Below are 13,063 nucleotides of genomic sequence, written 5' to 3' on the forward strand. Positions count from 1 at the left end.
TACAAAGAAGTAACCTAATTAAGGCCACACAGTGAGTGGATGGCATGGCCTACCTGTGGCTGGACTCATAGCCCAGTCCTCCTTCCACTGAACAGTGTTTTTTTCATTCATTCATAGAAGAAAGACGTACTGAGACCATGCAGTGTGCCATGCCCTGCAGATACTGTGGTGAAAAGCACAGAGATGGTTTCTTCCTCATGGAACTTACAGCCTTGGGGGAAGAGAGCTCAGTATTCAGATAAGCAGCCAGGCCAGCATCAGAGGGAGGCAACTGAGATGAGTCATATAAGGCACGGTCCAATTCTGAATTTCTATAAAGTGTTGACATTTTGTTCACCAAGGATTTTTGGTCTCAGTTTTGATTTCTTTTTTTTTTAATGTTGCATTAAAATGTTATTTATCTTGATCTCCGAGTTTTTTGGTATCTCTTTACATTTTGTTCCTGAGGCAAGAACCTCGCTCACCTCACCCTGGTCCTGGCTCTGTAAGGAAATGAGAATTTAAAAGAAGAAGAAAGCAAATGGCCAAGCCTCTGTGACATGCATCTTCAGAGAACCTTTATGATTTTCTACAATTGTCGGTATATTTCTCAATGAGAAGAGATTTTGTATTTTGGAACATGGATTTGTTAATTCATTGTGTCATTGCTGAGACTACATACTTTTTCCAGATTCTAAAGTCACCTCCTAAAATGTGCCAATTTATTGGATAATTTTTGTGGTCCTCAACTAATTATGCAAAATAATTTCATTTTAAGTAAATTTTCATAACTGCTGGTGGCCTAAATTATCAACACATATCCCGAGATTTGTGTCACAAGGAAGACACCATGGGTTGATTTAAGGTACTTTTATCAAACAAAATAGAACTTTCATTCATATATTACTATCAAGGCTATTTCTTTGAAGTTGTTCACTATGTATTATTACCAATGGTGATGATGATGACAATATTAAAATAAATAAAAAGTATAGAAGAAAATGAAACTAAGCAAAAATGCCAAGTTACCACCATGAGTAGGCCATTACCAAAGGCCACTGAAAACACAGTGAGTCCACAGATTATATAGTTAGCGGCTTAAGTCCCAACAGCATACAATGCACTTACCATGCTGAAGCTGCTTACAGGTACCCACTGATGCTAAGGTGACGCTTTGATCCAGTGGGGAGAGCTAAGGGCACAGAGCCAGACTTACACATCTTGTGCTGGCATCACCACTAGCCTGCAGAATTACTTTGGGCAAGCAATTTGACCTCTCCATGTGTCAATCACACAGCTATCTGGCTGCTACACTGCTACCTTCCCAGAAACTTGTTGGAAAGAGGATTCTATAAGCAAAAAAACACTTTCTTATAAACAACTGGAAAGTGTCAGATTGCAGTCTCAAAGAGGACCCATGTGGACCCACCTTGCAGGGAAGATGGAATAAATGACTGGCGGAGGATACCATTGCATGATGAGCCCTCAGCACAACACAGAACTCAAAGGCAATTTAAAACAATTGACCCATATGAACATTAAAATAGATAAAAAGAATGCAAGTAAGAAAATAAAACTCGTTTATGTTGATGGTGTTAATGGCTGATCTTATTTCACATGTTAAACCTCATGGGATATTGACCTTGATTCTTTTGCCAGAACAATGGATCTGCTTGGGTTCAAATACCAGCAAGCCACATATTGGCTGTAAAACCTTACTTAAGTTATGTAAGCATCTATGTCAGTTTCATCTCATAGCATCACCAATCTTGATAGGGTTTTCTGAGGATTAAAGGAGATCAAGCACATATAAAGCACTTAGTACAGTGCCAGTTACGTTGGAAACAGGTGGTAAATGTGAGTGAGGAGGAGGAGGAAAAAAAGAGGGAAATCATGGTTTAAGTTTCACTTTAGTAATCCTCACAGCACCTAGAACAAAGCCTGGCACAGAGTAGGCATAAATAGGTGTTTGAATGAATAATAAGTGCTTACATGCACCAAGTACTATGCTAAAGAGAAGGAAAAAAGAGTAAGAAAGAAAGAAAGGAGGGATAAAGATAGACATCAAGAAAAATATATGGTCCCTATCTTTGGGGGTCAGGCCATTTGTTACTGCCCATAAGTACATATATATTTTAACCTCTGGCTATTTCTTCTTACACACAAAGTGGCCTATTAAGTACACTGCCCAAAGCTGTGCCCATTGAGAGGATGATTCCTTGTCATTGTCTTTCAAACCCAATCTCAAGACTGCAATGCAGCTTTTGTCATTTTCAACTTGCCCTCACATACCATGGCACCCATCCATAAACCAGGTTGGGCTTCTTTCCTCCTCTAACAGCAGGTCATGAAGGATACCCCATACAGCCAGAGGTACGCACCGAGGGAGGGGCTCTAGTGAGACAGTGGTGGACGACACAGATTTCTGGGATACCTGCTGATGAATTTCGCTTGTAGTCTTAACTGTGCTGAATCCCAGATATACCGCTTCTATCTTATATTGTATTGCTAGGCCCTCTCAACCTTATTACCTGGTGAGTATGTTGGGTGGTTTCAGATACGTGGTATCCTAGTATCCCATGGTGCTCCATCTTTACCAGGATCCAGTAATGTGGCAGGAGTTGTTTTTCAAAAGGCATGTAGAGGCATATCATTTTTGCACAAGATCCCCAGGATGCTGTGTTGTACTTCTCCCACTGTGCCTTGACATAAGCTCCACATGGCATCTTTCCCCATCACTGACGCCTCTAATACCCTAAAGTCTTCCTGGTTGTATGGGCCAAAGAGCAGGTTGCTTGCACTGTCGCCTGGTCCTGCCACAGACCCCTTTCCTGCCCTGGGCCCACTCAAAGCTAGCAGCCTTCTGCATCATTTGGTAAATGGGCTGGAGCAATATTTCCAACTGTGGGGCAGGTTGTTTTCAGAACCCAAATAGGCCTACCAAACACTCCGTTTCCTTCTTACTGGCGAGAAGTGCAAGATACAATAATTTGTCCTTTTCTTTGAGGTTGCCCTTACCACTGGACTCCTAAATATTTCACTGATGTACAGGTCCTGAATCTTTATAAGGCTCATCACCCATCTTGTGGAGAGCGTGTGCCTTCCAAAGCCTCTAGCATGCTAGCCACTTGTTCATTGGGCCTGATGGCATAACAAAATCAATGCAATAGATTAAGGTGATGTTCTGCCCAGCGTCCAGATGGTCCAGATCTCTTCCACAAGAAGAGTTAACATAGCTCTCAGGAAAAACTATAAATGTATACTGATCACTACAGATGAATATAAACTGTTTCTGATTCTTTTTTTCTGATCGGAATAGAAAAGGATTCTTTTGCCAAAAGAGTGGCCACATGCTGAGGTCATGTTAAAGTACTCTAGAAGAGTACTGGGACCCCAGCCACAATCAGGGCTTCTACACGGTCGATTTTGTGAAGATTTTCTTTTTATCCTCCAGGGCACACTGGGTTTCTTCAGGGGTCAGACTGGTAAATTAATTGGAGATTTTATGAGGACCAGCAGCCCAACATCATTTAGATGTTTAAAAATGTCATCTAGCCCCCCGCCATCCTGGAAAGCAATATTATTTTTGATTTACTCTAGTTTTAGCTGGGGTGGGTGTTGGGTTGCAGTTTTGGGGAGTCCGCTTGGCCTTCCCCCCCATAATAGCCCTTACCCCATAAGCTAAGGAACCAGTGTGGGGGTTGTGACAATTACTCAGTAACCTAACTTTGCATTGAGAGAAAGGAGAATTGACCACCAGGGGGTCCATTGGCCAAACAAACTTAATGTAAACTGGACCTTGTCCAGGACTCTATTTATTACCTGAATCCCACAAAACTCCTCTCTAACAGTGTCCTGGCATAAATCTAGGTACCAGGTCTCCAGATCTCAATGTCAAGTCAAGCCCTGGGTCCAGTGGTCCTTAAAAGTTTGACACTCCCCTTCGCCAATGCATAGTTAACAGAGTAGGTGGTCAAAGGTCTCTCTGGGGAAGGACTGGGGAAATCATTCCTACATATATTTTCCATGGTGTTGGGGTCCTTCCTCATACGCACTCAGCCTCCTTTTCAGTCAATGGGTTCAGAGTGAAAACTGGATCAGGTCTTAAAATTGGTCAAAAGGATCAAGACTTTTTATTGGGGCACCTGTCCTCAGCCTCTTGAGTTTTCTTTCCATGGTACCCTTGTTGACTGAATAGTACACTTCTTGGCAGCCCAGTAAGCATATCACAATTCCCTGTGGGTCAGGCCCTCTTTGCTGCCACTCTGACCCTGCCATTCATTATGATAATTGCATCCACCTGGCTTCTATTGTTTTGGGGGCCCTATCATTCCCAGGGCTATCAGTGAGCCTACTTCTGCAAAGGCATCTCCTACCATCACACCTGGCTTTAGAGGAGAGCCATCTTCATCCCTATCTTAACCCTAAGCTACTTACGCTGGGTCTAAGAATTCAGCTGGAAAAGCAGGAGGCTAGAGAAAATAATTTTTTGTGAAAAGGTCAATAGAATTCTATGGCATTTTTTTTATCCTCTCTATTCTCCTTTATCACCTGGCTGCCTCAAGAGTCATTGATATGAGTCTCTCAGACATCTGGAGAAATCATGGACCATTGTCAGACCCTTAACTAAGGAATCTAGAGACTTTGGCTAAGAACCTGAGGCAGCAAGACCGAGAGAGACTCATCTGCATTGGGATCTAGCCACCCATCCACAAAGGGCAGGAAGCAAGTATGCATAAAGAAAGGTCTCTTGGGTGCTAGACATGAGCTACAGGGGAGAGACAACACCAGTCTCCTAAATCCTTTCTTGCCCTTTACTCCCCTCTCCCCATCTTCCCCAGACTAACTTGCTAGGGATCAAGTGGGGAGAGTGAGGATAAGTAAGACGGTACAGAAACAGACAGGCTAACCAGGCCCCCATCCTCAGCTTTCCTTTTGGAAGTGGCCAGCCCATGCTGGGTGTGGGGGAAAAGGTAACTTTGAGATTCCAAGCCCTTTCTGGTCCATGGATAAGACATTAATTGCTGGACTGAGACTTCCTGGGGAACTGAAAATTCTAGTGAAGTTTTTATAATCCAAGAGCATAAAGATAAGCTACAGGACCTGCCTGATCACACCCAGGAGCTGGCATGATCTATTGGCACTGAGAACATGTTTGTGCACATGGACATGAGTGCTATGTACACAGAAGCAAAGGAGGATGGGGATAGAAGAGAGTGCACAGAATAAAGTTGTTTTTTGATCATGCTCTATGAGTCCCATCCATGTAATGTATGAATTACATGTGGTTTAATATTTTTTCTTAAAATTAATTTTTGAGCAAATATGTTTTATAGCTGCCATCGTGAGCTCACTATAACAGTTCTTTTCTATCCACTGGGAGGGAAGACCTTCAATTCTTAGGAAGTGTGTATTGATTTCCTCCTCTATAACATGAAGGGGATTTCCAGCTGTATGTGAGACCACTGTTGTCTGGCGTTATTTTCCTTGCAGCTGCTTTTGAAAAAACAAACTCTATTGAATTGTATACTTCATACATCTCAGGGCTCTGTGCTTATTATCCAAACACTGTGTAACTTGTTTTGAAATATTTCTCATAGCTTTTCTGTAGATTTTCCAGTCCTGTGAGGGAAAACAGCATGAAGTTCTGGAGTTTTCAATTCTGTCTTCTAACGTACAGGTAAGAGAGGCATGATGACTTTGATAAAACATGATGACTCATGTCATAATAAAATTGTTAATTCTTTATAGAAATCCTCACGCTAGGGGCTTTTCTCCTCCCTAATAATATGAGAGCAGATAATAAAACCATTAAACAAGTTTCCTCTTTGTGCTCCAAGAGCTGAAAAAGCTTTGGGAAGGATGGGAGGGAAGGAGGAGGAGGGATGAGCCAGACTTCTCTGAGACAGCTAGATTTTATTACCTCTGTTTTATCTATGAGTCAAACCAAATTAATCCCTTTTTATCCCAGTGCCCAATACAATGCCGGCACACAGTAATGCTCAGTACCTATTTGTTAAATGAATGGCAGCTGAGATTATAGAATCAGTACCTAGATACCAGCCAGATACCAGAGTACTGTGTAGGTCATGCTGAGCAGAACCACAAGGTTAAAGTAATTATTCTAAATCATCATATTGCATCCCCCTAAAACAGTACATTATGATTTTTTTCATAACGCTTATCTTATGAAAGTCTCACTTTATTTCTAACAAATATGAATACTCATTTATGTTAAAAGTACATATATTGCGTATTTATACAAACACACCTAGCTCAGAGGTTAGCACCTCCAACAAGTACTCCACACACACACTCTTCCTCCCCATTATATCTGTTTAACTTCTAGGAACCGTCTACCTTGCTAACCAATCTTATCTCCTAGTCTTAGGTCATGGGCCTTAGAAACAGGTTCAGGTGTACCTAATTTATCCAGGGCGTGCAGGGGAGGTGGCAGGTAGAGGAGGGGAGGAGGCGATGCAGTGAAGTGGGATGGATGTGAGGGGGGAAAGTAGGACAGGGCAGGCAGGGAAGTTGCTAAGCAGGAACGCCGTATCTAGTAAAGTCTAGCCTTGGGTTGGGTTGGGGAGGGGGTGGGGAGGTGGGAAGGGGAAGAGGTAGGCTCTGAAACATAAATCACACCAGAGAGTGTTCTTTCTCTTGAAGCCATACCAGTCAGTCATTGGCCGCTCCTGGGAGGGGGCAGGATGGGGACTGTAACCTCTCAGGATGGACTCAGCCAAAAGAGAGGCTCCAGAGAAGGTTCCATGAGCCACAACACTTGCACGACACTAGAAGGTGGGTGCGCCAGAAGGTAAAGAGCATATGGGAAGAGCCAAAACAGTCTATGACCATCCTCTTTGTACAATGAGGTCTATAAGAATCATAAAGTCCTTGAGAGCAGGCACTAATCTGGTTGCTTTTAACTTCTTACATCCCTCGGCACAGGGTGAGGAGAGCTGAGATCCACTCTTCCTCTTTCTTCAGGCCGTCTGGGAGGAATCTTTGATATGAGGGTAGAGATCTTCCCATAGGAGTACACAGCCTCTCACAATTTTAGCTGCCTACTGGAAATTCAGGAAACTAAGTCCTTCAGTGTGCTGCACCAACCCATGTCTGTGGCCCCCAGGCTGCCTTCTAGCAACACTCATCACTATAGGAAACAGGGAGCGTGTCAGACTCCAGCAGTTTTGAATGGGAAATCTCAGTCCCCCTCGGTGAGCAGCCAACACAGTAGCAGCCATCTTTACTGGCCAGCTGGGAAGATATTTGTTCACAGAAAAATCCCAGACTTCCTGGAAAGCTTCTGTGCTCAGAAGCTGCCTGACTGGCTCTCTCTAACATTGCTTGCAGGAGTGTAAATGGGTAGGACCATTGTGGAAAACAGTTCAGCAACAATAAATATAGCCAACATGGATCGAATGCTTTCTCTGCCAGAAACTATCCTAAGTGCTTTACACATTGACTCACTTCATCCTCATGACAACTCTGTGAACTAGGGTTATTATTATCATCCTTGTCTTCATATGAAGAGCTTTTAAAATGTTCATATCTTTGACCTGGTAATTCAGATTGTAAAAATTCCTCCCTTAAGAAACAATGCTTAATACAAAAGACCTTTACCCACAAAGAAGCTCATCAATGTGATATTTATCATAGCAAAAAAAGGTAACATCTAAATGTCCAACGAAAGGGGAACGTTTACTTTACAGTACCTCTAAACGATGGAATTTTATATAGCCATTAAAATCACGTTTATGAGGATTTACAATAAAAATGAAAAACTCTTACAAGTTTAAATGACATAAAAAGATACAAGATTTTCTGTTCAGAATGATCACAACACTGCAAACTGAAAACTACGCACATGGGGTTTTCTGGCTCAAGATGGCAGACTGAATATGCAACATTATTTTCACTGTAGGAGAAAGTCTTGATGGTGTTTGAAATCCAGATTATAAAAAACAAAGTAGAACAACATATGTTAAATTGGGAACATTTAATACGAACTTCAAAGCTTATAAACAAATACCTTTTTAAGCCCGGTCCCCAACATGGCCCAAGGTGTATAGCTTTTGCTCAAGATCATTTACGCACATGAATTCCTAAAGCCCAGATCTCCAATGCTGTCACTCCCTGAAAGGAGCCAGGACTCCTTAACACTACTCCTTACAGGGCAGTTCTTACATTGTGGGATAGGAAAAGCATCGGAATGGGCTGAATCACCACATCCCACTGCCCAATTTGAGCATCAAAATGGGAATAATAATCACAGTTAATTGAAAAATTGTGAGTCTCCATAAGGCCATGACTGCATAAGGACACACAAAAGAGATTATAAAGTACACAGAAAGGGAATTGTAACACAAAACAGGAATAAATAGGGCATACTTATTTTTTATTGATTTTAATAAGCAGCAGTGTATTAATACATATGCATTTTCTTTTTTTAAGTGCATTTTAATTTAAAGAGCATATTTACATATTGTGATGTATTATAAGAAATATATATTTGGTCCTTGTCCACTGTTCCTGGCACAGAGCTCCTAAAACCCTTGGAATTTCCTAAGTGATGAGAGCAATAAAGGCATCTTTTGTTATGTTAATGAGGTGACTTTTTGGACCACACCTAAGGATGGGGGATGGTTGCCAGTGGAGCCAAGCATGTGATTAGAGGGTTGGAACTTTCAGTCCCAGGCTCCTGACTTCCAGGGTGGGGAGAGGGGCTGGACGTTGAATCAATCACCAATTGCCTTAGGCTCACATGTGAGGGGATGGACTATAATTAGTTTTTGGGTGGTGAACGTGATGTAATCTACACAGAATTCGAAATATGATGTACATCCAAAAGCTAAGTAATGTTATAACCCAATGTTACTGTAATTAAAAAAAATCACCAGTTGCCAATGATTTAATCAATTGTGCCTATGTAATGAAGCCTCCATAAAAAGCCCAAAGGAGGGGGTTCAGAGAGCTTCTAGGTTGGTGAACACGTGGAGATTTGGGGATAGTGGCACACTTGGAAGGAACCTAGAAGCTCTGCGCCCTTTCCCACCTACCTTGCCTGATGTATCTCTTCCATCTTGCTGTTCTGAGATATATTCTTTCCTAATAAACCAGTAATCTAGTAAGTAAAATGTTTGCCTGAGTTCTGCGAACCACTCCAGCAAATTAATTGAACCCAAGGAGGGGGTCATCAGAACCTCCAATCTATAGTCAGTGGGTCAGAAGCACAAGCGATAACCAGGACTTGCAACTGGCATCTGAAGTGGGGGGAGATAGTCTTGTGGGACTGAGCCCTTAACCTGTGGGCTCTGATTGCTCCGAGTAGATAGTGTCAGAATTGAGTTGAGTATTAGGACATCTAGCTGGTGTCCAAGAATTTCTTGGTGATGTGGGGAACCCCCAGCTATGTCAGAATTGGGTGCAGAATCTGAATTGGGTACATATATATACTGTCAATGCAAAATAACCAATAACCATTCTATAGATAAGAGAGAGAAGGTGAGTTTTACTTAAGCCAAACTGAGGATCATAACCCAGGAAGGCCTTTTCCAGAAAGGAGGAAAGCATTCCAGAGAAGCATGGTTTTCAGTACATTCATATCTTTTCCGAACAAAGAATCATACATTAAACATGCCCAGGACACACATTCCTCAAAGTTTCAAAGAGATGTTCAGTTGCAAATTAGGTCAACCTGACCCTGATGTCAGGAAAGGGACTAATATGGGCATTAGCAATAAGGCATTACCAATAGGGCATAGGAGGAGAAGTATGCATTCTTATCTTAAGATAGTGCATTCTTCACTTTAATGGTTAAAGCAGGTGTACAATGTGTTTTGATAGGCCATAAATCAGTCTTTTTAGTTCAAGCTGAATCAGCTTCGAACCTGAATAGTTGTGCTATATACCTCAGTGTGTGAAAATCTCTTGTCAATACATACACACACACACACACACATTTTAAAAATTCGTGAAGTCCCAAAAAATGTAAGGAAAATGGTCCCTAAAGAGATAATTTCAGGAAGGGCAATCAGTGTCAAATGTCATTCCTAATAACCAAGTGGAAGGAAACTCATGCTCTTCATTAGTACACAATAACTAATTAAAAAGAAGGTCCAGTGGAGTGCTCTAAGATGATAAATTAGCTGCATTCCAAACAGTAAGGGGAATGAGGTGGACTTGACTCCTTATCTCCTAGAAGCTTAAACCTCAAGCTGACCCTATTAATTATAACGAGGTCCTGATAAGGCATGCATAAGTCTCCAATAATTTTAACCTACCAGGACAATATATCCTGTTGGCAAGACAATGGGATGGATCACGGCAGCCAGGCAAAACTTAAAGAGTATACCATTTCTACGAAAGACATCAGATTCAAAAAATATTTTAAATCCATATGAAAGGCAGAAATCATGACATAAAAAATAAATCCTGATCATAAAGAGAGATTTGGACTAATGATGAGAGGCTTGAGGTGGAATCACATTGGACCTCATCACCAAGGCCAATTACCTAACCAGTTGGATACCAACCCAAATTCTAAAATATCTACTGATCTTAAATGGTATTTTTTTTTTCTTTTGAGGCTGGCTAATATGACCACAACCCTAGGAAGATGGAAAAAATATCTAGCAAAACTACTGTAACCTTAAGAAGGTAACATTTGGAAGAAATAAGAAGAAGAATAGAGATAATGAAAAACCAAATTTAAATCTACAGTATTCACACTTTAGATTGGATTTTTAATCATAGCATAATAATCAGTTTAGTAATCATTAAAAATTGTTTGTATATATTACATTCTACATCTTAAATACTTAGCATTTAAGAAATTCTGATATATCAAAATTGTAGTTATAATAAATGCCTAAAGAGTTTATTAAATAAGTTTGCAACAATGTTTAAATATTTAGGGAAACAATTTATTAAATTCATAAGTATTGATTTATCAATTGTATAAGCGGTATACAAATATTTAGAAAAGTATTTAGAGGAATGTTTTTATTATTAAATTAGTAAGATTTTAAAATCATACTTAACACCCAATACAAGTTGTAGTGAATCTTTCTTCCATGCCCAGAATTTTTTTGGGCATTAACAAATCTATTAATAGTTATCACTTTCCCATCCTGAGATGCTATTAAAACAACAGTAACAATTTTCTTTTTAAGTCACAACCTACAATAGTGAAAAAAGAGAAGGAACAATAGAAGAACGATATGTTTACAAACTGCTCGAACACAGACAGAGATGGACAAGCGCTGGGTGATGAGCAGAAAGGAGGAAGCTGCAGCCCAGAAAAAGTTCAGAGATGGCTGAAGCTGAGGGGAACTAGGTACAGCAGAGGAAGGAGATGGGGGGAGCGGCGCAGATTAGAGCAAAAACAAGGGGATTGACAGCCAGACCCCACCCACCCACTGCCAGGAATGTAACCACCCACCTCCTGCTCCAAAACCTCCAAAAGCACTCTGGAGAAATTGAAAAAAACATCTGAGGACAACAAGACTAGTTAGCAAGAAGGTCCAGGTTTCGAAAGAGGAAGCGAAGAGGATCAGAATATGCCACTCCAAAATATGCCACTTTGACATAAGCATTATTTTGAGTTAAAGGCAATTGAGAAACAGCAGATGCAGAAAACGCTCTCCACCCTCTCTCTGCCAAAAAGCACGGCATAAATTTCTATTTGTGCAGGTAACATAAATTTCCTCTTGCAAAAGTGTCCCTTACCCCCTCTCCCATACCAGGAAGAAGAGACAGCTCTTATCACTCGAAACATACTGACTTGACTCTATGTAAACAAAGCTTACTGATGTAACCTTTACCTTCCATTACTTTCTCCCTTAGATTTACCTTCCCACAGTTCCCCCCAAGAAGTCCAGATACCTTTTCCAGTTGTGTTGTCACATCTCCACAGTTTTTCACTCTTTGTTAAAATGGTATATAAACTCGCTGATCTATCCATTCCTTTGGGGTTTTCACTTTTTTTTTTTTTTTAAAGATTGGCACCTGAGCTAACAACCGTTGCCAATCTTTTTTTTTTTCTTTCTGTTTTTTCTCCCCAAATCCCCCCAGTATATAGTTGTATATTTTAGTTGTGGGTCCTTCTAATTGTAGTATGTGGGACACCACCTAAACGTGGCCTGATGAGCGGTGGCATGGCCGCACCTAGGATCCGAACCAGCAAAACCCTGGGCCGCTGTAGCAGAGTGCGCAAACTTAACCACTGGGCCACAGGGCCAGCCCCCAGGTTTTCACTTCTTTACTATGAAGCCCCTCCCATGCCTTGTAAAAATATTAATATCAAATAAAATTTGTATGCCCTTTCTCCTGTATATCTGTCTTTTGTCAGTTTCATTTGCAGGGTACAATGCACTCAATCTAAGAGGGCAGAGGACAAAGTCCCCCACCTCCCCGAGCAGCAAGAAAAGCTCATGACATGATTGCAAAGAATGAAGTACCCGGAGTGGGATTTTTAAACATAAGGAGAATTGCTGCCTCAGACAAGGATCATTTCCAACACCTTTGATATTTCCTCCAAATAGGCAACTGATTACCCCACCTGAGGGACTGCTCATCAAGTTCCTCTTCCGTTTTTGTTTTTCACCATTATCTTTAAGAAGTATCAGTGAACATTAACAAATTTAGAGTCAGAAGAGTTCTCAAACCTACTACAGTCCACCCTCCCCGAGGCTGGGAAGGTGAAATGACATGGAAAACCACACCGTTGGACAGTGGCAGAGCTGGGTTTCCTGACTCCCAGTTCAGCACTCACGTAAGCAGGGCAGTTAGGTGAGGGTTTCACAGAGAATCCAGAAGCACAGCTAAAATCTTGCCCCCCCCCCAACCCAATTCTCCAATGCACACAATTCCAAACACACATAAATCAAAGCTTAAGGAAAGATCTGATGTTGAATTTATGGTCCCTCCCACAAACTGCCACCAGATCCATCGAACCAAAGAAATGTTTTCTTGACTTGAAAAATAAAAATATGTAAGTGCTCTTAGTATGTTGTTCACGGCCATGAAGCCACTGTTGCTTGAATAGATGAGAGTCACAGACTTTCATACATTTGAGTAGAGA

Source organism: Equus asinus, chromosome 9, assembly GCF_041296235.1.
Source record: "Equus asinus isolate D_3611 breed Donkey chromosome 9, EquAss-T2T_v2, whole genome shotgun sequence".
In the NCBI taxonomy this organism is placed as follows: Eukaryota; Metazoa; Chordata; class Mammalia; order Perissodactyla; family Equidae; genus Equus; species Equus asinus.